This window comes from Hyperoodon ampullatus (genome assembly GCF_949752795.1).
Source record: "Hyperoodon ampullatus genome assembly, chromosome: 13".
In the NCBI taxonomy this organism is placed as follows: Eukaryota; Metazoa; Chordata; class Mammalia; order Artiodactyla; family Ziphiidae; genus Hyperoodon; species Hyperoodon ampullatus.
In genome coordinates, this window is record NC_136926.1 from 55,529,069 (window position 1) to 55,552,015 (window position 22,947).

The following is a 22,947-nucleotide window of genomic DNA, read 5'->3' on the forward strand; positions in this document are numbered from 1 at the left end:
AAAATATATATATATATATAAAAGGAAGGGAGCAACCAAATCAATAAAGAAATCTACCAATGATAATAAGCTCTAAATACTGAACTAAGATAAACATAAAACCAGAAACAAATTAGATGCAGGAAGCAATCCTCAAGTCTACAGTTGTTCCCTACTGCTTCATTTTGGGATGATTAGTTGTCTCTCCAGGTATTTCACAGATACAGTGTACATCAAGTTGTTTGTGGAGATTTATCCACTGCTCCTGAGGCTGCTAGGAGAAATTTCCCTTTCTTTTCTTTGTTCACACAGCTCCTGGGGTTCAGCTTCAGATTTGGCCCCACCTCTGCATGTAGGTCGCCTGAGGGTGTCTGTTCTTTGCTCAGACAGGATGGGGTTATAGTAGCAGCTAACTAGGGGGCTCTGGCTCACTGAGGCTGGAGGGAAGGAGTGGTACAGAATGCCAGGTGAGGCTGTGGTGTCAGGGGCCAGCATGACGTTGCAACAGCCTAAGATGTGCTGTGTGCCCTCCCAGGGAATTTGTCCCTGGATCACAGGACTCTGGCCGTGGCAGGCTGCACAGGCTCTCGGGAGGGGAGGTGAGAATAGTGACCTGTGCTTGCACACAAGCTTCTTGCTGGATGAAATGGCAGCCTTACAGTTCCATGCCCATCTCTGGTGTCTGTGCTGATAGCTGTGGTTCGCACCCACCTCTGGATCTCATTTAGGTGGTGCTCTGAATCCCCTCTCCTCTTGTACCCCAAAACAATTGTCTCTTGCCTCTTAGGCAGGTCCAGACATTTTCCTGGACACCCTCCCAGCCAGCTGTGGTGCACTAGCCCTCTTCAGGCCGTGTTCACACAGCCAACCCCAGTCCTCTCCCTGGGATCTGAAGTCTGAAGCCCGCGCCTCAGCTCCCAGACCCCACCCGCCCCAGTGGCTGAGCATACCAGACTCTCAGGCTGGTGAGTCCTGGTTGGCACCGATCCTCTGTGAGGGAATCTCTCCACTTTGCCCTCTGTGCCCCTGTTGTTGTGCTCTCCTCCGTGGCTCTGAAGCTTCCCCCTGCCACCCCTGTCTCCATCAGTGAATAGGGTTCCTACTGTGTGTAAACTTTTCCTCCTTCACAGCTCCCTCTCACAGGTACAGGTCCTGTCTCTTCTGTATTCTTTTGTCTCTGTTTTTTCTTTTTGCTTTTGCCCTAAACAGATACATGGGCTATTTCTTGAATTTTGGGAAGTCTGAGGTCTTCTCCCAGCATTCAGTAGGTGTTCTGTTAGAGTTCTTCCACATGTAAGTATAATTCTGATTTATTTGTGGGGAGGAAAGTGATCTCCACAACTTACTCCTCCGCCATCTTGAAGGTTTCTCCTCTGGGCTTTTGACATCTTGTGCCCTCAAACTGCATTGTTCATGGTCCTTCTTCCCACCATACACATCCCTCAATTTTCATATTTATCCTATTACACCTTTCTTTATTCTGCTGTCTTCAGAACTGACCTGTTGTGGGTCTCATCTCATAAGAAGTTTCTTTTAAGTTGGTGCAGTCACAATGGAAAATATGTCATATTAATTGAAAACGTGTGGATACTAAACAGTGACTGAGAGCATTTCTCTTTTTAAGGATATTTGCTTTGAGCAGGAAACTCTTCATTTTATACAGATAGAGATGTAAATTAATTATATATTTATATATTATATAGATGTAAACAAATTTATATCTAAGGGTGGGAATTTCAGACACAATGTCAGGCAAGAGGCAGAAATTTATTTAAATCAGAGCTGCTTAACTGCATGCTTTGTGGGAAAAACATATTCTGCCATCATATAGTGCTTGTCCAAGCTGGTGTTTTGTGAACATTCATTCTCACATATTTTTGATAGAGGGTCTTATGGGTTATGAAGGAGTAAAACTTTTACCTAGTAGCATCATAGAAGGACACTTTAAATTATAACATTTAGGCAGTAAATGAAATATATAATTTATTTTATTTTAGTTTGGCATTATTCTAGCAATTTCATACCAGATATGGTTTTGAAATCTCTCATAGTTGTTGATAAAATTATCCCTTATAGAGAGAGGGATAAATATCTTCTAACTTATTACTTTGTGCACCTGCTGGGTGTTATCCTTAAAATGGGGCCTATCTAATTAGACAAGGTGGTTCAAAACTTGCCCTTTACTTTACCTTAAATAACCAATGAAACCACCTTGGCCCTAGGAGGTATTCAGGTTAACCTAAACTCATTGCCTATTATTGTGGATGATAGAATTGCCATATACTTCCTCTTTGAAGGACAAGGTGGAAACAGTGGCTTTGCCTACATTAACACCTCATACTATCTGCTGTGCCTGCATTAACACCTCAGGCCAAGGGGAAAAGTCAATACAGAAACATGAGTAGACAGCCTCCTGGCTTTCTAAAGTAGACCTTATGGTTTGGTCTTTGTTCAACTGGTTGGGAACGAGAACTTGGAGATATGGCTAAGGTCAAATATTTTAGTTTGACAGCACCTTGCTTCTTGGAATCCTGTTAGATTCCTTAATTAAATACTATATGAGGTGAGTTGATTAATCAAAGTGGTTGATGGAGTGGCTTACTCATGAAAATGTTCCAGAAATCATGATAGTGTGAAAACAATGGATACTTATTTTGGGGAGACAATTGTCCATCGTCTTACATATTTCCACATATGTTGTGAGCAAACACACTGATAGCTTTTGTCCTGAATTTTCTTTTCAGGGATGTTCGTATAGTGAACTTCTTTGGAAAATAGAGCTGGTGTCTCCCACAAGAACAAAGAACATGCTTGTTTACTGTCTTGAAGAAAAGAGATAGCATCTCCCTCCAGAGCAAAGGGCAATCACACTTCCTGCCCAGTGTAATAAAGATGATGTCCCCCTCTGGACTAAGGCAGACTTGCTTAATGTCCATTATAAAAGACTTGGCTTCCCCAAGCTAAGGTTTTCTTCCTGAACTGTTAATTCACTGCCTGCGTAGGGGTCACTCAGCCCTCTTTATATCACCTTGTGGGAACTGGGGCTTAGAGAACTAGTATAAGGCATGTTGCTACTCTCACTACTGTTATTGCTGTGAGTAACAAAGTCTTTTGTCTCTTACTCAAGAGAGTCCTGGGTTGGACTGCAGGGAGAGGACTGGGGTCAGCTGTGTGAACACAGCCTGCAGGGGGTTAGTGCACCACGGCTAGCCAGGAGGGAGTCTGGGGAAAAGTCTGGACCTGCTGAAGAGACAAAAGACTTTTTCTTCCCTCTTTGTTTCCTGGTGCATGAGGAGAGGGAATTAAGAGCACTGCTTAAAGGAGCTCCAGAGATGGGTGCGAGGTGCAGCTAAAAGGGCGAACCTCAGAGATGGGCATGAGATGCTAAGGCTGTTGTTGCTGCCACCAAGAAACCTGTGTGAGCACAGGTCACTCTCTACACCTCCCTTCCGGGGAGGCTGTGCAGCCCGCCACTGCCAGTGTCCTGGGATCCAGGGACAACATCCCCGGGAGAAAACATGGCACACCTCAGGCTGGTGCACAGTCCCACTGGCCTCTGCCGCTTCAGGCACACCCCACATCCATACCCCTCCCTCCCCACGGCCGGAGTGAGCCAGAGTCCCGGAAGGAGCTGCTCCTTTAACTCCATCCTGTCTAAATGAACAATAGATGCCCTCCAGTGACCTACACACAGAGGATGGGCCAAATCCAAAGCTGAGTCCCAGGAGCTGTGCAAACAAAGAAGAGGAAGAGAAATCTCTCCCAGCAGCCTCAGAAGCAGTGGATTAAAACTCCACAATCAACTTGATGTACCCTGCATCTGTGAAATACCTGAATAGACAACGAATCATCCCAAATTGAGGAGGTGGACTTTGAGAGCAAGATTTATTATTTTTTCCCATTTTCCTCTTTTTGTGAGTGTGTATGTGTATGATTCTGTGTGAGATTTTGTCTGTATAGCTTTGCTTTCACCATTTGTCCTAGGGTTCTATTAGTCCTTTTTTTTTTTCTCTCTCTCTTTTTAAAATATTTTTCTTAAAAATTAATTTTTATTTTAATAACTTTATTTCATTTTACCTTACTTTATTTTATTTATCTCCTTTCTTACTCCCTTTCTTTCTTCCTTTATTCTTTTTTCTCCCTTTTATTCTGAGCTGTGTGGATGAAAGGCTCATGGTGCTGCAGCCAGGAGTCAGTGCTGTGCCTCTGTGGTGGGAGAGCCAACTTCAGGACACTGGTCCACAAGAGACCTCCCAGCTCCATGTAATATCAAATGGTGAAAATCTCCCAGAGATCTCCATTTCCACACCAACACTTAGCTTAACTCAACGAACAGCAAGTTACAGTGCTGGACACCTTATGCCAAACAACTAGCAAGACAGAAACACAACCCCACCCATTAGCAGAGAGCCTGCCTAAAATCATGATAAGTCCACAGACACTCCAAAACACACCACCAGACGTGGATCTCCCAACCAGAAAGACAAGATGCAGCCTCATCCACCAGAACACAGGCACTAGTCCCCACCACCAGGAAGCCTACACAACCCACTGAACCAAAGTTAGCCACTGGGGACAGACACCAAAAACAACGGGAACTATGAACCTGCAGCCTGCAAAAAGGAGACCCCAAGCATAGTAAGATAAGCAAAATGAGAAGACAGAAAAACAGACAGAAATTGAAGGAGCAAGACAAAAATCCACAAGACCTAACAAATAAAGAGGAAATAGGTAATCTACCTGAAAAAGAATTCAGAATAATGATAGTAAACATGACACAATATCTTGGAAATAGAATAGAGAAAATGGAAGAAACATTTAACAAGGAACTACAAGAACAAAAGATGAAAAAAGCAATGATGAGCAAAACAATAAATGAAATTAAAAATAATCTAGATGGGATCAATAGCTGAATAACTGAGGCAGAAGAACGGATAAATGACCTGGAAGATAAACTAGTGGAAATAACTACTGCAGAGCAGAATAAGAGAAAAAAGAATGCAAAGAACTGAGGACATTCTCAGAGACCTCTGGGACAACATTGAATGCACCGACATTTGAATTTTAGGGGTTCCAGAATAAGATGATAAAAAGAAAGAGACTGAGAAAATATTTGAAGTGATTATAGTTGAAAACTTCCCTAATATGGGATAGGAAATAATTAGTCAAGTCCAGGAAGCACAGAGAGTCCCATACAGGAAAAATTCAGGGAGAAACTTGCCAAGACACATGTTAATCAAACTATCGAAAATTAAATACAAAGAAAACATGTTAAAAGCAGCAAGGGATAAAAAACTAAGAACACACAAGGGAATCCCCATAAGGTTAACAGTTAATCTTTCAGCAGAAAACCTGCAAGCCAGAAGGGACAGGCAGGGCATATTTAAAGTAATGAAGGAGAAAAACCTACAACCAAGATTACTCTAAACAGCAAGGATCTCATTCAGATTTGATGGAGAAATTAAAACCTTTACAGACAAGCAAAAGCTGAGAGAGTTCAGTACCACCAAACTAGCTTTACAACAAATGCTAAAGGAACTTCTCTAGGCAAGAAACACAACAGAAGGAAAAGACCTACAATAACAAACCCCAAAAAATTAAGAAAATGGGAATAGCAATATACATACCGATAATTACCTTAAATGCAAATGGATTAAAAGCTCCCACCAAAAGACTCAGACTGACAGAATGGACACTAAAACAAAACCCATATATATGCTGTCTAAAAGAGACCCACTTCACACCTAGAGACACATACAGACTGAAAGTAAGATAATGGAAAAAGATATTCCATGTAAGTGGAAATCAAAAGATAACTGGGGTAGCAATTCTCATATCAGAGAAAATAGACTTTGAAATAAAGACTATTCGAAGAGACAAAGAAGGACACTACATAATGATCAAGGGATCGATCTAACAAGATATAACAATTGTAAATATTTATGCACCCAACATAGGAGCAACTCAATATACTGGCAAATATTAACAGTCATAAAAGGGGAAATCAACAGTAACACATTCATAGTAGGGAACTTTAACGCCCCACTTTCACCAATGAACAGATCATCCAAAATGAAAATAAATAAGGAAACACAAGCTTTAAATGATACATTAAACAAGATCGACTTAATTGATATTTATAGGACATCACATCCAAAAACAACAGAATACACATTTTTCTCAAGTGCTCATGGAACATTCTTCCAGATAGATCATATCTTGGGTCACAAAGCAAGCCTTGGCAAATTTAAGAAAATTGAAATTGTATCAAGTATCTTTTCCAACCACAATGCTATGAGACTAGATATAAATTACAGGAAAAGATCTGTAAAAAATACAAACACATGGAGGCTAAACAATACACTACTAAATAATGAAGTGATCACTGAAGAAATCAAAGAGGAATTCAAAAAATACCTAGAAACAAAGGACAATGGAGACATGATGACCCAATACATATGGGATGCAGCAAAAGCAGTTCTAAGAGGGAAGTTTATAGCAATACAATCCTACTTAAGCAACAGGAAACACCTCGAATACACAACCTAAACTTGCACCTAAAGCAATTAGAGAAAGAAGAAAAAAAACCTAATGTTAGCAGAAGGAAAGAAATCATAAATGTCAGATCAGAAATTAATGAAAGGAAATGAAGCAAATGATAGCAAGGATCAATAAAACTAAAAGCTGTTTTTTTGAGAAGATAAACAAAAATTGATAAACCATTAGCAGGGCTCATCAAGAAAAAAAGTGAGACGACTCAAATCAATAGAATTAGAAATGAAAAAGGAGAAGTAACAACTGACACTACAGAAATACAAAAGATCATGAGAGATTACTAAAAGCAACTATATGCCAATAAAATGGACAATCTGGAAGGAATGGTCAAATTCTTCGAAGTGCACAAACTGCCAACACTGAACCGGGACAAAATAGAAAATATGAGCAGACCAATCACTAGCACTGAAATTGAAACTGTGATTAAAAATCTTTCAACAAACAATAACCCAGGACCAGATGGTTTCACAGGTGAATTCTATCAAACATTTAGAGAGGAGATAACAAATATCCTTCTCAAACTCTTCCAAAATATAGCAGAGGGAGGAACACTCCCAAACTCATTCTACAAGGCCACCATCACCCTGATACCAAAACCAGACAAGGATGTAACAAAGTGAGAAAACTGCAGGCCAATATCACTGATGAACAAAGATGCAAAAATCCTCAACAAAATACTAGCAAACAGAATCCAACAGCACATTAAAAGGATCATACACCATGATCAAGTGGGGTTTATTCCAGGAATGCAAGGATAATTCAATATACACAATTCAATCAATGTGATACACCATATTTACAATTTGAAGTAGCAAAACTATATGATCATTTCTACAGATGCAGAGAAAGCTTTTGACAAAATTCAACACCCATTTATGATAAAAACCCTGCAGAAAGTAGGCATAGAGGGAACTTTCCTCAACATAATAAAGGTCATATATGACAAACCAATAGCCAACATCCTCCTCAATGGTGAAAAACTGAAACCGTTTCCACTAAGATCAGGAACAAGACAAGGGTGCCCACTCTCAACACTCTTATTCAACTTAGTTTTGGAAGTTTTAGCCACAGCAATCAGAGAAGAAAAGGAAATAAAAGGAATCCAACTTGGAAAAGAAGAAGTAAAGCTGTCACTGTTTGCAGATGACGTGACACTATACATAGAGAATCCTAAAGATGCTACCAGAAAACTACTAGAGCTAATCAATGAATTTGGTAAAGTAGCAGGATACAACATTAATGCACAGAAATTTCTGGTATTCCTATACACTAATGATGAAAAATCTAAAATTGAAATTAAGAAAACACTCCCATTTATCATTACAACAAGAAGAATAAAATATCTATGAATAAACCTACCTAAGAAGAAAAAATACCTGTATGCAGAAAATGATAAGACCCTGATGAAAGAAATTAAAGATGATACAATTAGATGGAGAGATACACCATGTACTTGGATTGGAAGAATCAACATTGTGAAAAGGACTCTACTACCCAAAGCAATCTACAGATTCAGTGCAATGTCTATCAAACTACCACTGGCATTTTTCAAAGAACTACAACAAAAAATATCACATTTTGTATGGAAAAACAAAAGACCCCAAAGAGCCAAAGCAATATTGAGAACGAAAAATGGACCTGGAGGAAACAGGCTCCCTGACATCAGTCTATACTACAAAGCTACAGTAATCAAGACAGTGTGGTACTTGCACAAAAACAGAAAGATAGATCAATGGAACAGGATAGAAAGCCCAGAGATAAACCCATGCACATATGGTCACCTTATCTTTGATAAAGGAGGCAGCAATGTACAATGGTGAAAGGACAGCCTCTTCCATAAGTGGTGCTGGGAAAACTGGACAGGGACATGTAAAAGTATGAGATTAGATCATTCCCTAACACCATACACAAAAATAAGCTCAAAATGGATTAAAGACCTAAATGTAACGCCAGAAACTATCAAACTCTTAGAGGAAAACATAGGTAGAACACTCTATGACATAAATCACAGCAAGATCCTTTTGGACCCACCTCCTAGAGAAATGGAAATAAAAACAAAGATAAACAAATGGGACCTAATGAAACTTCAAAGCTTTTGCACAGCAAAGGAAACCATAAACAAGACCAAAAGACAACCCTCAGAATGGGAGAAAATATTTGCAAATGAAGCAACTGATAAAGGATTAATCTCCAAAATGTGCAAGCACCTCATGCAGCTCAATAACAGAAAAACAAACAACCCAATCCTATAATGGGCAGAAGACCTAAATAGACATTTCTCCACAGAAGATATACAGACTGCCAACAAACACATGAAAGAATGCTCAACATCATTAATCATTAGAGAAATGCAAGTCAAAACTACAATGAGATATCATCTCACACCAGTCAGAATGGCCATCAGCAAAAACTCTAGAAACAATAAATGCTGGAGAGGGTGTGGAGAAAAGGCAACATTTTTGCACTGCTGGTGGGAATGTGAATTGGTACAGCCACTATGGAGAACAATATGATGGTTCCTTAAAAAACTACAAATAGGACTACTATATGACCCAGCAATCCCACTACTGGGCATATACACTAAGAAAACCATACTTCAAGAAGAGTCATGTACCAAAATGTTCATTGCATCTCTATTTACAATAACCAGGAGATGGAAACAACCTAAGTGTCCATCATTGGATGAATGGATAAAGAAGATGTGGCCCATATATACAATGGAATATTACTCAGCCATAAAAAGAAACGAAATTGAGCTTTGTAATGAGGTGGATGGACCTAGAGTCTGTCATACAGAGTGAAGTAAGTCAGAAAGAGAAAGACAAATGCCGTATGCTGACACACATATATGGAATTTAAGAAAAAAATGTCAGGAAGAACCTAGGGGTAAGACAGGAGTAAAGACACAGACCTACTAGAGAATGGACTTGAGGATATGGGGAGGGGGAATGGTAAGCTGTGACAAAACGAGAGAGTGGCATGGACATATATACACTACCAGACGTAAAATAGATAGCTAGTGGGAAGCAGCCACATAGCACAGGGAGAGCAGCTCGGTGCTTTCTGACCACGTAGAGGTGTTGGATAGGGAGGGTGGGAGAGAGACAGATGCAAGAGGGAAAAAATATGGGAACATATGTATATGTATAACTGATTCACTTTGTTATAATGCAGAAAGTAACACACCATTGTAAAACAATTATACTCCAATAAAGATGTTAAAAAAAAAAAAAAGAGTCCTGCCTTCTGCCTGTATCCAGTAAACTGTGGCAGAGTAACTCATTTGCTTGCACATAGGGTGAAACCACCTCCTCTTCACAGTTCTTGACAGCCCCTGACTACTAGTACAGGACTATCTTCCTCCAGCAAATCACAGCCATGTCAAGGATCAATTATTAATATTTCGTATAAGCTGTGATTTCTATGCATTCAGTTTAGATGTGATTTTCGAGACCATTCCTCATTCTATGGATGAGAATAATTGAGTTTAGTGTTTGTTTACCTCATATTATATGGTGGAGTATTGGCAGAATTTGAGCAGTTGCTCAGTTTTTCTTATTTCATATTTGATACTCTTTTGGATATATTACATTAACTGTAACAAAGATAAAACTCTAAAATATCCTTTGGTTTCAAATAAATATTTGATAGATTTTTTTTTAATGAATGAAGTATGAAAATGATGATAGAATACTGCTTATCCCATATCATGAGAAAATAATGGGTTTACTTACATCCCAGGTTGGCACAGACCTCAAGTTGCATATAGCAATGATTTGTGAATAATGGATGGGAACACTTCTGACAGGGCACATTTTCCTCTTGGCTAGCTGCAGCAACATTTGCAAATGCTCTGAAGTATTTGTTGGACCTTAAACATGTCATGTGCATGGGCAACCAGAATTAGTGCTTTATGCTTTCATCCAAAATACAGGACTAGTTTCAACCATCTTTTATACTCTTGGAGAAATCTTCCTTGAAGTGACAGTAATTTAACCTCATTTTTCATTTCCTTTTGAGCTTCTACACTCTTATCTCTGAAAGCCAATAGCTTATTTTATCCTCTTGGTTACTGTACTCTTCAGAATAGTTTATGTTATGTGTTGTGTAAAAAACAACCTTCAAATTTTATTTCTTGCTCATCTTACATTTTCACCACAAGTCTTCTGGAGGCTTTGTCCTGCTTTATCTTCACTCTGGGAACCAAGATGACTGAGTCTCTACCTTCTTGTAAACTGTCATGGCATCAGTTCCAAAAACATTTGTCTTGAAATAATCTTGCTGCTGCTCCCATTTTACCTGCCTACACCTGTATCATGGCTACCCCCAACTCAATATATACTGTTATGTGCCAGAAAGAAGCAGCAAAGCTATGGGCTGAACAGCCCTAATGACAAGCACTTATAATGACTTTGACTCCAGTGTTTGCTTAAGGTTGTGTTGACTTAAAATATATATATATGCACAACGTGAGTGTTGTGAGTTAAGTATTATTTGGGGCAAAATGAGGACTGCAGCCCAGGAAACAGCATTTCAGATATCTCTGAGAAACTGCTCTGAGGATGCTAGGGGAGGAGCCAGGATATACAGGAGTGTTGCAAAAAGGACAGGAAGCCGGGAACATCAAAAGATTATTGTTAATTAAAGAAAACCAGATATCTTAAGGAATTTATCACTTTTCTAAGCATGGGAAGATGTGAGAGTCTGGGCTCAATGAAATCCTTCATTTGATATGCACCTTAGCTATCTGGAGCCAGTATCAGGACACATCCTGGGTTTCCTCAGGGCTCACCACAGGAAGTGGCTGCAGTCTGATGGCTGTTAGATGGCAGGTATTCTTTTCAGCCCTGAGTTTCCGAGGCTCAGGTTGGAGGGCTGCAATCATTGATGACTGTGTCATCCTTTGTTTATTGATATGGCATGAAATATTTCATTTCTCAGTTGTGATTGAATGTTCCCTCTCCTTCCAGAGCTTCAACTCCCGTTTTGGCTGTCTCATTGTTTATGTCAATGACCTTTTTCCTTACTGCAAAATATTTCAATGTATTGCAAAGAGATGTTACTGCATGCGATGTCCTGTAAGAGAAGATTGGGTGAAAATTTTTAAGAGTGAAGTCAGAGGTGGAAAGAAAGTTAAAGGACTGAAACATGGAAAGGAAAAGGGTGATTAAAGGCATAGAGAAGAGAGGGAATGAAAGAGAAAAGGAAATGAAAAGAAGGAAAAGGAAAGAGAGAAAAGTCTTCGAGAGAAGAAAATGCTGAAAGGAAAGAAAACCAATTGGAAATGAATACTGAGAGTGAAACTTGCACATTTCAACATGCTTAGAATTCCCTGGTGAAAAAGAAAAAGTATGCAAATCTATAAGACATGATTTGAATTTTATGATGTTTTGCCCCATGGCTGAAACCAAGTCCTAGGCTCATCATCTCCAGGTCCCTGCTGACTTAAAGAGAAAAAAAAATGTTTTTTAAACTGACAATAGAACAAAAGTTCTGAATTTCAAAGCAACAAGTGAAAACACACACACACACACTAACTCTTCAGATTTTTCCTCTTCCCTAGGGCTCATTTTTTATTAGAAGGAAAAAAAAATGTGAGAACTCAGCTGAGATTTGAATTTTTCCCCAACTCTAAAGAAAAGAGATAAAACATAGCTGGCCCAAAACTTCAAATACCGGGAGACCAAAATGGCACTTCAATAAGTGGAAGAATTCTTGACTATATTCTTTAGTTGCAGATATTTATTCTCTAGTCATCACTTTATCTCTCCGATGGGTGGCTTTTTAGGTGTCTGTGTGTGTGCACAAGTGTGTGTGAGATAGAGGGGTTGAGGGAATTCGTGGTGTGCTATAGTCTGCTCACACATACTCACACAAGGCAAACTAGCTATGAAAGGAGTATTTACACCATAGAAATAAGCAATGCCACAATTAAAATACATGCTTGCTTGTTTGTTTCTTTGTTTTCCAGAGAAATAGTTGCTGTATTATCAGCCCACCCCCAGGAGAGATAAACTATAAAATTTAAAAGACAGGAAAAAAAAAAAGTATGTGAAAAAAGACAAAAGAAAGAAACTCCAAAGAGAGAGAAAAGAAAAAGGAGTGAATTTGGATTTGGAAGAAGAATTTTAAAAGTTCAGCTGTCCTAAATTCTAGCCCACAGAAGCCTTCCTTTTTGTAAGTAAAGGGGTTTTGTTTGTGTGTTCAGCCTGAAAGTTTTGAGTTCCTCATTTTTTTGGGGGGGGGACCAGGAGTAGACAAGTAAGAGTCAAAAAACTAATCATATGCTTCCTGGGAGGCAGAGGCAGCCTTCCGCTGACAGAGTGAATCCAGAAGGGTGAAAACCATGGGCAAATACTCTGCTCCTGATACAGGTTCCTGGTCTGACTGAGATTTAGAAACATTTATCCTTCAACCTGAAAGACAAGCAAATCACCCACGTCATTTGGTTTAAGAAACACTGGAGCCCAAATTCAGTGGTGTTTATAATAGCGCCATGGAAATTTCTATGCTTTAAGGATTTGATCTCTGTGTTTAAAATGTAAAATCTCTGACTCACTAACACTTTAAACATTTACATCTAAGTTTGAATGAGCAGCTGATGTTTTTTTAGATAGGGAAGAAAAATGACTGAAACATCCAAATGCCAAATTTGCTCATTTTATTTTTTTCCCTGGGTCATTCAGATACCCCCAATTACCAATATCAAAAGACAACAAAATGATCTAGAGATTCTTTGGTGGGGCTAATGGTGGACTCCAGGAGTGCTCATGCCAAGGAGTACTTCCCAGAACTTCTGCTGCCAGTGACCTTGTCCCCACGGTGAACCACAGCCTCTCCCTGCCTCTGCAGGAGACTTTCCACCACTAGCAGAATTATTTTGGACAAGTTTATGTCTCAAAACTTCAATTTCCCCATCTTTAAAATGGAGGTATTAACAATACCTGCTTCAAGATAGCCTCATCCACAACAGGGCAGACAACAGAAGCAAGAAGAACTACAGTCCTGCAGCTTGTGGAACAAAAACCACATTCACAGAAAGATACACAAGAAGAAAAGGAAGAGGGCTATGTACCAGATGAAGGAACAAGATAAAATCCCAGAAAAACAACTAAATGAAGTGGAGATAGGCAACCTTCCAGAAAAAGAATTCAGAATAATGATAGTGAAGATGATCCAGGACCTCAGAAAAACAATGGAGGAAAAGATCAAGAAGATGCAAGAAATGTTTAACAAAGACCTAGAAGAATTAACGAACAAACAAACAGAGATGAACAATAGAATAACTGAAATGAAAACTACACTAGAAGGAATAAATAGCAGAATAACTGAGGCAGAAAACTGGATAAGTGACCTGGAAGAGAGAGTGGTGCAATTCACAGCTGTGGAACAGAATATAGAAAAAATAATGAAAAGAAATGAAGACAGCCTAAGAGACTTCTGAGACAACATTAAACACAACAACATTTACATTATAGGGGTCCCAGAAGGAGAAGAGAGAGAGAAAGGACCTGAGAAACTATTTGAAGAGATTATAGTTGAAAACTTCCCTAACATGAGAAAGGAAATAGCCACCCAAGTCCAGTAAACACAGAGAGTCCCATACAGGATAAACCCAAGGAGAAACATGCCGAGACACATAGTTATCAAATTGGCAAAAATTAAAGACAAAGAAAAATTATTAAGTGCAGCAAGGGAAAAATGACAAATAACATACAAGGAAACTCCCATAAGGTTAACAGTTAATTTTTCAGCAGAAACTCTACAAGCCAGAAAAGAATGGCATGATATATTTAAAGTGATGAAAGGGAAAAAACTGAAACCAAGATTACTCTACCTGGCAAGGAACTCATTCAGATTTGAAGGAGAAATCAAAATCTTTACAGACAAGCAAAAGCTAAGAGAATTCAGCACCACCAAACCATCTCTACAACAGATGCTAAAGGAACTTCCCTAAGTGGGAAACACAACAGAAGAAAAGGACCTACAAAAACAAACCCAAAACAATTAAGAAAGTGGTCATAGGAACATATATATCGATAATTACTTTAAACGTGAATGAATTAAATGCTCCAACCAAAAGAAACAGGCTTGCTGTATGGATACAGAAACAAGACCCATCTATATGCTTCTAAAAGAGACCGACTTCAGACCTAGGGATACATATAGACTGAAAGTGAGGGTATGGAAAAATATGTTCTATGCACATGGAAATCAAAGGAAAGCTGGAGTAGCTATACTCATATCAGATAAAATAAGCTTTAAAATAAAAAATGTTACAAGAGACAAGGAAGGACACTACATAATGATCAGGGGATCAATCCAAGAAGAATATATAACAATTCTAAATATATATGCACCCAACATAGGAGCACCTCAATACATAAGGCAAATGCTAACAGCTATAAAAGAGGAAATAGACAGTAACACAATAATAGTGGGGGAATTTAACATCTCACTTACACAAATGAACGGATCAATCAAAATGAAAATAAATAAGGAAACAGAAGCTTTAAATGACAAAATAGACCAGATAGATTTAGTTGATATTTAGAGGACATTCCATCCAAAAACAGCAGACTACACTTTCTTGTGAAGTGTGCATGGAACATTCTCCAGGATAGATCAAATCTTGGGTCACAGATCAACCCTCAGTAAATTTAAGAAAATTGAAATCATATCAAGCATCTTTTCTGACCACAATACTATGAGATTAGAAATGAATTACAGGAAAAAAAAAAGTAAAAAAAAAAAAAAACACAAACACATTGAGGCTAAACAACACGTTACTAAATAACCAAGAGATCACTGAAATCAAAGAGGAAATCAAAAAACACCTAGAGACAAATGACAATGAAAACACAACAATCCAAAACCTATGGGATGCAGCAAAAGCAATTCTAAGAGGGAAGTTTATAGCTATATAAGCCTAACTCAAGAAATGAAAAAATATTCTCAAATAAACAATGTAAACTTACAGCTAAAGCAACTAGAGAAAGAAGAACAAACAAAGCTCAAAGTTAGCAGAAGGAAAGAAATCATGAAGATCAGAGCAGAAATAAATGAAATAGAAACAAAGAAAACAATTGCAAAGATCAATAAAACTAAAAACTGGTTCTTTGAGAAGATAAACAAAACTGATAAACCATTAGCCAGACTCATCAAGAAAAAGAGGGAGAGGACTCAAATCATTAAAATTAGAAATGTAAAAGGAGAAGTTACAACAGACAGGGCAGGAATACAAAGCATCCTAAGACACTACTAAAGGCAAATCTATGCCAGTAAAATGGACGAGTTGGAAGAAATGGACAAATTCTTAGAAAGGTATAACCTTCCAAGACTGAACCAGGAAGAAATAGAGAATATGAAGAGACCAATAACAAGTAATGAAATTTAATCTGTGATTAAAAATCTTCCAACAAACAAAAGACAAGGACCAGATGGCTTCACAGGTGAATTCTATCAAACATTTAGAGAAGAGCTAACATCCATCCTTCTCAAACTCTTCCAAAAATTTGAAGAGGAAGGAATACTCCCAAACTCATTCTATGAGGCCACAATCACCCTTATTCCAAAACCAGACAAAGATACTACAAAAAAAGAAAACAACAGACCAATATCACTGATGAAAATAGATGCAAATATCCTCAAGAAAATACTAGCAAACAGAATCCAACAGCATAGTAAAAGAATCATACACCCTGATAAGTGGGATTTATTCCTGGGATGCAAGGATTTTTCAATATACAAAAATCAATCAATGTGATACACCATATTAACAAATTGAAGAATAAAAACCGTCTGAGCACCTCAGTAGATGCAGAAAAAAGCTTTTGACAAAATTCAACACCTATTTATGATAAAAACTCTCCACAAATTGGGTATACAGGGAACTTACCTCCACATAATAAATGTCATATAAGACAAACCCATTGCAAACATCATTCTCAATGGTTAAAATCTGAAAGCATTTCCTCTAAGATCAGGAACAAGACAAGGATGTCCACTCTCACCACTATTATTCAACATAGTTTTGGAAGTCCTAGCCATGGCAATCAGAGAAGAAAAAGAAATAAAAGGAATCCAAATTGGAAAAGAAGAAGTAAAGCTGTCACTGTATGCAGAAAACATGATACTATACATAGAGAATCCTAAAAATTCCACCAGAAAACTACTAGAGCTAATCAATTAATTTTGTAAAGTATCAGGATACAAAATTAATGCACAGAAATCTCTTGCATTCCTATACACTAATGATAAAAAATCTAAAACTGAATTTAAGAAAGCACTCCCATTTACCATTGCAACAAAAATAATAAAATACCTAGGAATAAACTTACCTAGGGAGACAAAAGCCCTGTATGCAGAAAACTATAAGACACTGATGAAAGAAATTAAAGATGATACCAACCAATGGAGAGATATACCATGTTCTTGGATTGGAAGAATCAACATTGTGAAAATGACTCTACTACCCAAAGCAATCTACAGATTCATTGTAATCCCTATCAAATTACCAATGGCATTTTTTATGGAACTAGAATAAAATATCTTAAAATTTGTATGGAGACAAAAATGATCCCGAATGGCCAAAGCAGTCTTGAAGGAAAAAATGGATCTGGAGGAATCAGACTCCCTGACTTCAGACTATACTACAAAGCTACAGTAATCAAGACAATATGGTACTGGCACAAAAACAGGAACAGAGATCAATGGAACAAGATAGAAAGCCCAGAGATAAACCCACGCACCTATGATCAACTAATCTATGACAAAGGAGGCAAGGATATACAATGGGGAAAAGACAGTGTTTCAATAATTGGTGCTGGGAAAATGGGACAGCTACATGTACAAGAATGAAATTAGAACACTCCCTAACACCATGCACAAAACTAAACTCAAAATGGATTAGAGACCTAAATCTAAGACCAGACACTATAAAACTCTTAGAGGAAAACATAGGAAGAACACTCTTTGACATAAATCACTGCAAGATCTTTTTTGATCCACCTCCTAGAGTAATGGAAATAAAAACAAAAGTAAACAAATGGGACCTAATGAAACTTCAAATCTTTTGCACAGCAAAGGAAACTATAAACAAGACAAAAAGACAACCCTCAGAATGGGAGAAAATATTTGCAAATGAATTAATTGACAAAGGATTAATCTCAAAAGTATATGAACAGCTCATGGAGCTCCATATTAAAGAAACAAACACCCCAATCCAAAAATGGGCAGAAGGCCTAAATAGACATTTCTCCAAAGAAGACATGCAGATGGCCAAGAAGTACATGAAAAGTTGCTCAGCATCACTAATATTAGAGAAGTGCAAATCAAAACTACAATGAAGTATCACCTCACACCAGTTAGAATGGGCATCACCCGAATATATACAAACAACAAATACTGGAGAGGGTGTGGAGAAAAGGGATCCCTCTTGCACTGTTGGTGGGAATGTAAATTGACACAGCCACTATGGATAACAGTATGGAGGTTCCTTAAAAAACTCAAAATATAATTACCATATGATCAAGCAATCCCACTACTGAGCGTATACCCAGAGAAAACCAGAATTCAAAAAGACACATGCACCCCAATGTTCATTGCAGCGCTATTTACAATAGCCAGGACATGGAAGCAACCTAAATGCCCATCGACAGACGAATGGTTAAAGAAGTTGTGGTACATATATACAATGGAATATTACTCAGCCATAAAAAGCAATGAAATTGAGTCATTTGTTGAGATGTGGATGTATCTAGAGACTGCCATACAGAGTGAAGTAAGTCAGAAAGAGAATAACAAATATTGTATATTAACACATATATGTAGAACCTAGAAAAAAAGGTACAGATGAACTGGTTTGCAGGGCAGAAGTTTAGATACAGATGTAGAGAACAAACGTATGGATGTCAAGGGGGGAAACATGGTGGGGGTGGGGATGGTGGTGTGCTGAATTGAGCGATTGGGTTTGACATGTATACACTGATATGTATAAAATTGATGACTAGTAAGATCCTACTGTATGAAAAAATAAATAAAATAAAATTCAAAAATTAAATTAATAATAAAAATTTTTAAAATGTTCACAAAATGAGAGAAAATACAAGTCAACACACAGGAAAGTGTTGATTTTAGTATTAAAATTAAATAAGTAAAAAATAAAGAACAAATTGTAGGTTACTGCTTGATTTTGTTCTGGTCTGTTTTTTCCTCAAACAAGCTGAGGAATTTTATCAAGGCATGGATTTAACATGGAGAGTAACCTAACCCTCTCAAGGATGTATATGTTTTCCAAATCTCTTCTAGTTTCTCCTCCTTGAAATCAGAATTATTAACAATGTAAGGAAATTTAAAAATTTCTACAGCCAGATCCCCAGTCTCCAAGGGGGCCAGAAGCCTTCCAGAGCTCCCAAATGCAGAGGTTTTCTCCCTACTTTGTAGAACAAGCTGGAAGATGACCCAGGTTCCTAAATGGGTCTGTGTTCCCAGCCTGAGAGGGGAGCACCAAGGAGGCCTGGGTGCTGAAGCTGCACATTTGAGTTAGAACAAAAGGATCAGCACACATTGCCAGGAATTCAAATGAGAGGATATAAAGTCTCCAAGCCAAAGAGAGTACCTCTCTGGTTCTAAGATTCTTACAAAGTGAACTTACCCCAAATCTCATTTTCAACCCTAGAATTCTGAGTTCTCACAGGATGCTAAGTCAGAGAAATTGGTGTTTGATGATCTACCAGAAAGTCTGGGGTTGAAAGCTATGACTTTTTGGTTGCAGTGCCTTAGAATTATATGAATGGACTTTGAAAGTCCCATTTCCTTGCCTTCCTGTTAGGGGCAGGTAGGCATCAAGCACTCCCCCCACCCAAAAAAAAATAAAAAGACTTTATATTTTCCTCTTCTAAGACATATTGATATTTAGATGTTTAATAACTTCCATATACATTTTTATATTTTCTTTCCTGTTTTCTACTTATTAGAGAAGAATAATACTCATGTTTTCCTTGTCATTTGGGAAAGTGTAGGGACCTGGGAATTCTCAATATATATTGGATTTTTTTCTTTTTTTGCTTGTTTATCAGTGAATGTATATGGAGGAATGGTAAACAACACAAAGCCTAGTATAATACTGGACCCATACTAGACAATTGAACCTGAATCCTTTGTGCTTGGCAGGTGGTTTCTCAGCATGTTTTGATGGTTTCTTGCTCATTGTGAGGTTGGCTAGCACCCTCTACATCTCCCATCCCTGTCCGGCTCCCTCAGCATATCCTCCTTCCTTATAGGTTCAGACACACAAACACATTTGCCTCTCTCGATCCTAACCGTTCCTAAAGGCTCCCTTCAGCCTCCACTCCATAATCAAAGAAACACTGTTCCCAAGTATTCTGTCTTCCTGCAAACCTCCTTAGAACTAATTAATTGACCTCCTATATTATATCTTGAGCTACAATTTGACTCTGTCTCCATATAGATCCTCATTAATATTATGAGAACCTCAGGAATATACATCACAGTTTATTCATCTTTGTACCCCTATTCCCTAGCATAACCCTGTGTGTATAGTAGGTTTGTGATGAAATTTTAATGAAAGAAGGAAAGAAAGAATCAATTCATCAGTCAGATAATCTGGTCTTTAAATAAGAGGCAGAAGGTTACTCTTTCAAAGATAAAATAATAATTGTTTTTTTAAGAGTCTTTTGTGGAGAAAATATACAATCTCCTTGTGATTAGGGAAGTATTTCTCCCACTTGATTACCTATTTTGAGTGAAATTTACATCATTTCTTGAGGTCTTCTGCTCAGATGAAATCAAATTCAATTGGCACCATGATTTAAATGCCTATTAGGATCTTCCTCAGTGCTGGATATTATGTATACAAAGAAAAATGCCGAAGTCTTTACCCTCAATGAACTCAGGTTGTAATGTGGAGGATAGGAAATAAATTATTGCAGTACTACAAAGATGCTTCTAAAAAGGCATGTGAAACAAGCTGTTGGGAACAGAAAAAGGAACACTTCCCAGGCAACACCTTGGACTGGTCAATGGAGGGACTCAGGGAGAAGGGGTTAATCATTTAGTTTATATTCTTTCCTTACACATAAATGGCACCTAGAAAAAAACAAAACAAAACAAAACAAACCAATCAATCGCTATCAAATAAATAAATGTATTGTTTAATAAAAAGAACTAAAATTCTGTAGCCTTGACTGGTGGTTATCTAATTTTTATTTTTCAGATATGTCACCTAATGTGTAAAGCAGGGAAAGTGAGAATACATTATGAAGGATTAGATTAGGAAGAAGGGACTCTTTCCCCCTCCTTTCCTCTTTTTTTCCTTGACTCTGGAAAGGGATCTAGAAGCACAATTTAAAACCCATTGATCAAACAAAGATGTAGAGTGGATATTTTAAAATTATATTAAATCATGAAGACTAAGCAGTTGAAGTTACAGCATGACCATGTAATAATGAAATACATAATCTTGGAAATAAAATCCTCCCTCAGTTTTTATGAGACAAAAATAATTAAAAATTAATAAAATATGTGAAGGAAATTTATTTGATCATTAGGAAACAGAGGGATAAATCTCATAATCCTAAGAAGTGATATAGGGTAAATAGTGAACATCATCAGAAAGGAAGAACTTTTTCTCTACTTTTCCAGTTCTTCTGGCTGGTCTAAGAATTAAATTGACATGGGACAGATTAACAGGTAAAAATCAAACCAAAGTTTAATAACATATATATGGTCAGGCTACCCAAAATGGCTGTTCTCTTGTTCTCTGTACATCTCCTGCTGGACCAATCCCTGCTTCACCTCCATGTTACTCACATGACTGACCTTCCCTCTGAATCATAGAGCCTAATCAGTAAATGCCTATATATTTGCCCCAACCCCAGCTAGTTATTGTTCTAATCTTTAGATTAGGATGTATCCAGGATGATAGTTTATCAAAAGGGTGGTGAGGGGCACATTCCTCTGCTGATTTCCCTAGTAACCAATGAACCAACCTGACTCAATTCCTTATATAATTGGTAACCTCCTTCTCTCCCCAGGACTGAAGATTGCTGCCCTGTCCTGCTTGCCATCTGCCGTCCACAGGGTGGAGAGTCTCTACAGGACTCTTTTGCTTCAGACATGTAAGATTCCCCCATCCATTAAACCACTGATGTCTCTGTCACTGACTCTAGACTCTTTCTTCAGTCTTGAGGGGGCTTGTAGGCCTGTAGGGTGAAGCCCAAAACATGTATCCATGGGAGAGACCCAGGAAAACAGAGTAACTCACCAAAATAGCTGAAGCCCTCACCTTAAAAACCACCTGCAGCTAAAGACAAAACGTAGTGGTTTGGGACCTCAAAGGGAAAGAAGGCAATTCACATGGAGATGAAAAAGCAGATCTTTTGTAAATAAATATTTTATGAGTCATGCAGAAATAGTGGGACACAGAGTGGACTTGATCTCTAAGCCCTGAAGAGTTTCCCTCACCACACCTAACTGATTTTCTTTGTAGATGTCTCTGGGTGAGAGTGGTATTCCAGGAACAAAACCCCTATATGAATTATTTTAGGCACTTAGGGGGAAGGTCAAAATTTCTTCCTGGGCCTTTTGGGCCTTGATTGTTTTCAGCTTGAAATAATCTACATGCCTAAGAGACATTTTAGGGTGGCAAGTTTTGCTTCCCTACAGTATCCCATAAATGTGAATAGTTTAAGATATCTGCAGATGCTAACAATAAAATGGATCAACAAAGAACATCTTTATAAGAACACAACTCCAAACATTAAGGTTGATGCCAAGAACAAAAATCATTTCCCAAAACAGAGGCATGACATTGATCAGAGTCATAGCCTAAGACTGAATGAACCATGTGGCTGACATGGGAACATTTTCTCTGTTTCTGATTGTTCACAAATAGATAAATTAATATTATCAAGAGTAGAAACATTGCACAGTTTCTTTTTTTTTTTACCCCCAACCGGTATTTCCTCTTTTTCTACATGCTACTAATTTTAAGTGAAGTTACCTTTTCCTGTTGATGTTCCTGTGAAAAGAATCAGAGTTCAAGCATATATCTAATTTACACCTCTGTTTCAGTTCCTATCCCCTCAAAGCCTTCCTAGCTCACCACAATTTCAAAGTTTCAGACGAAGAGTCCAAATTGGATTGAGTTGTATACACAGTCCATAAAGCTCAAAAAGAATGGGAGTTGACCCTGTCCTTTCTTCAAACTGTGAAACTAGTCACATTCATCTGAAGGAGGTGTGTGTGTGTGTAAGATTATGTTCCATTAGGCTGCAACTAATGACTCAGGAAAAAAGGTAACAAGATATCAGCCTGAAACTTCAAATTACCTGGAACGACGGCCTATTTTGTATTCTACTGTTTACAAATTTTTTGAGGGGTTGGGGAGGG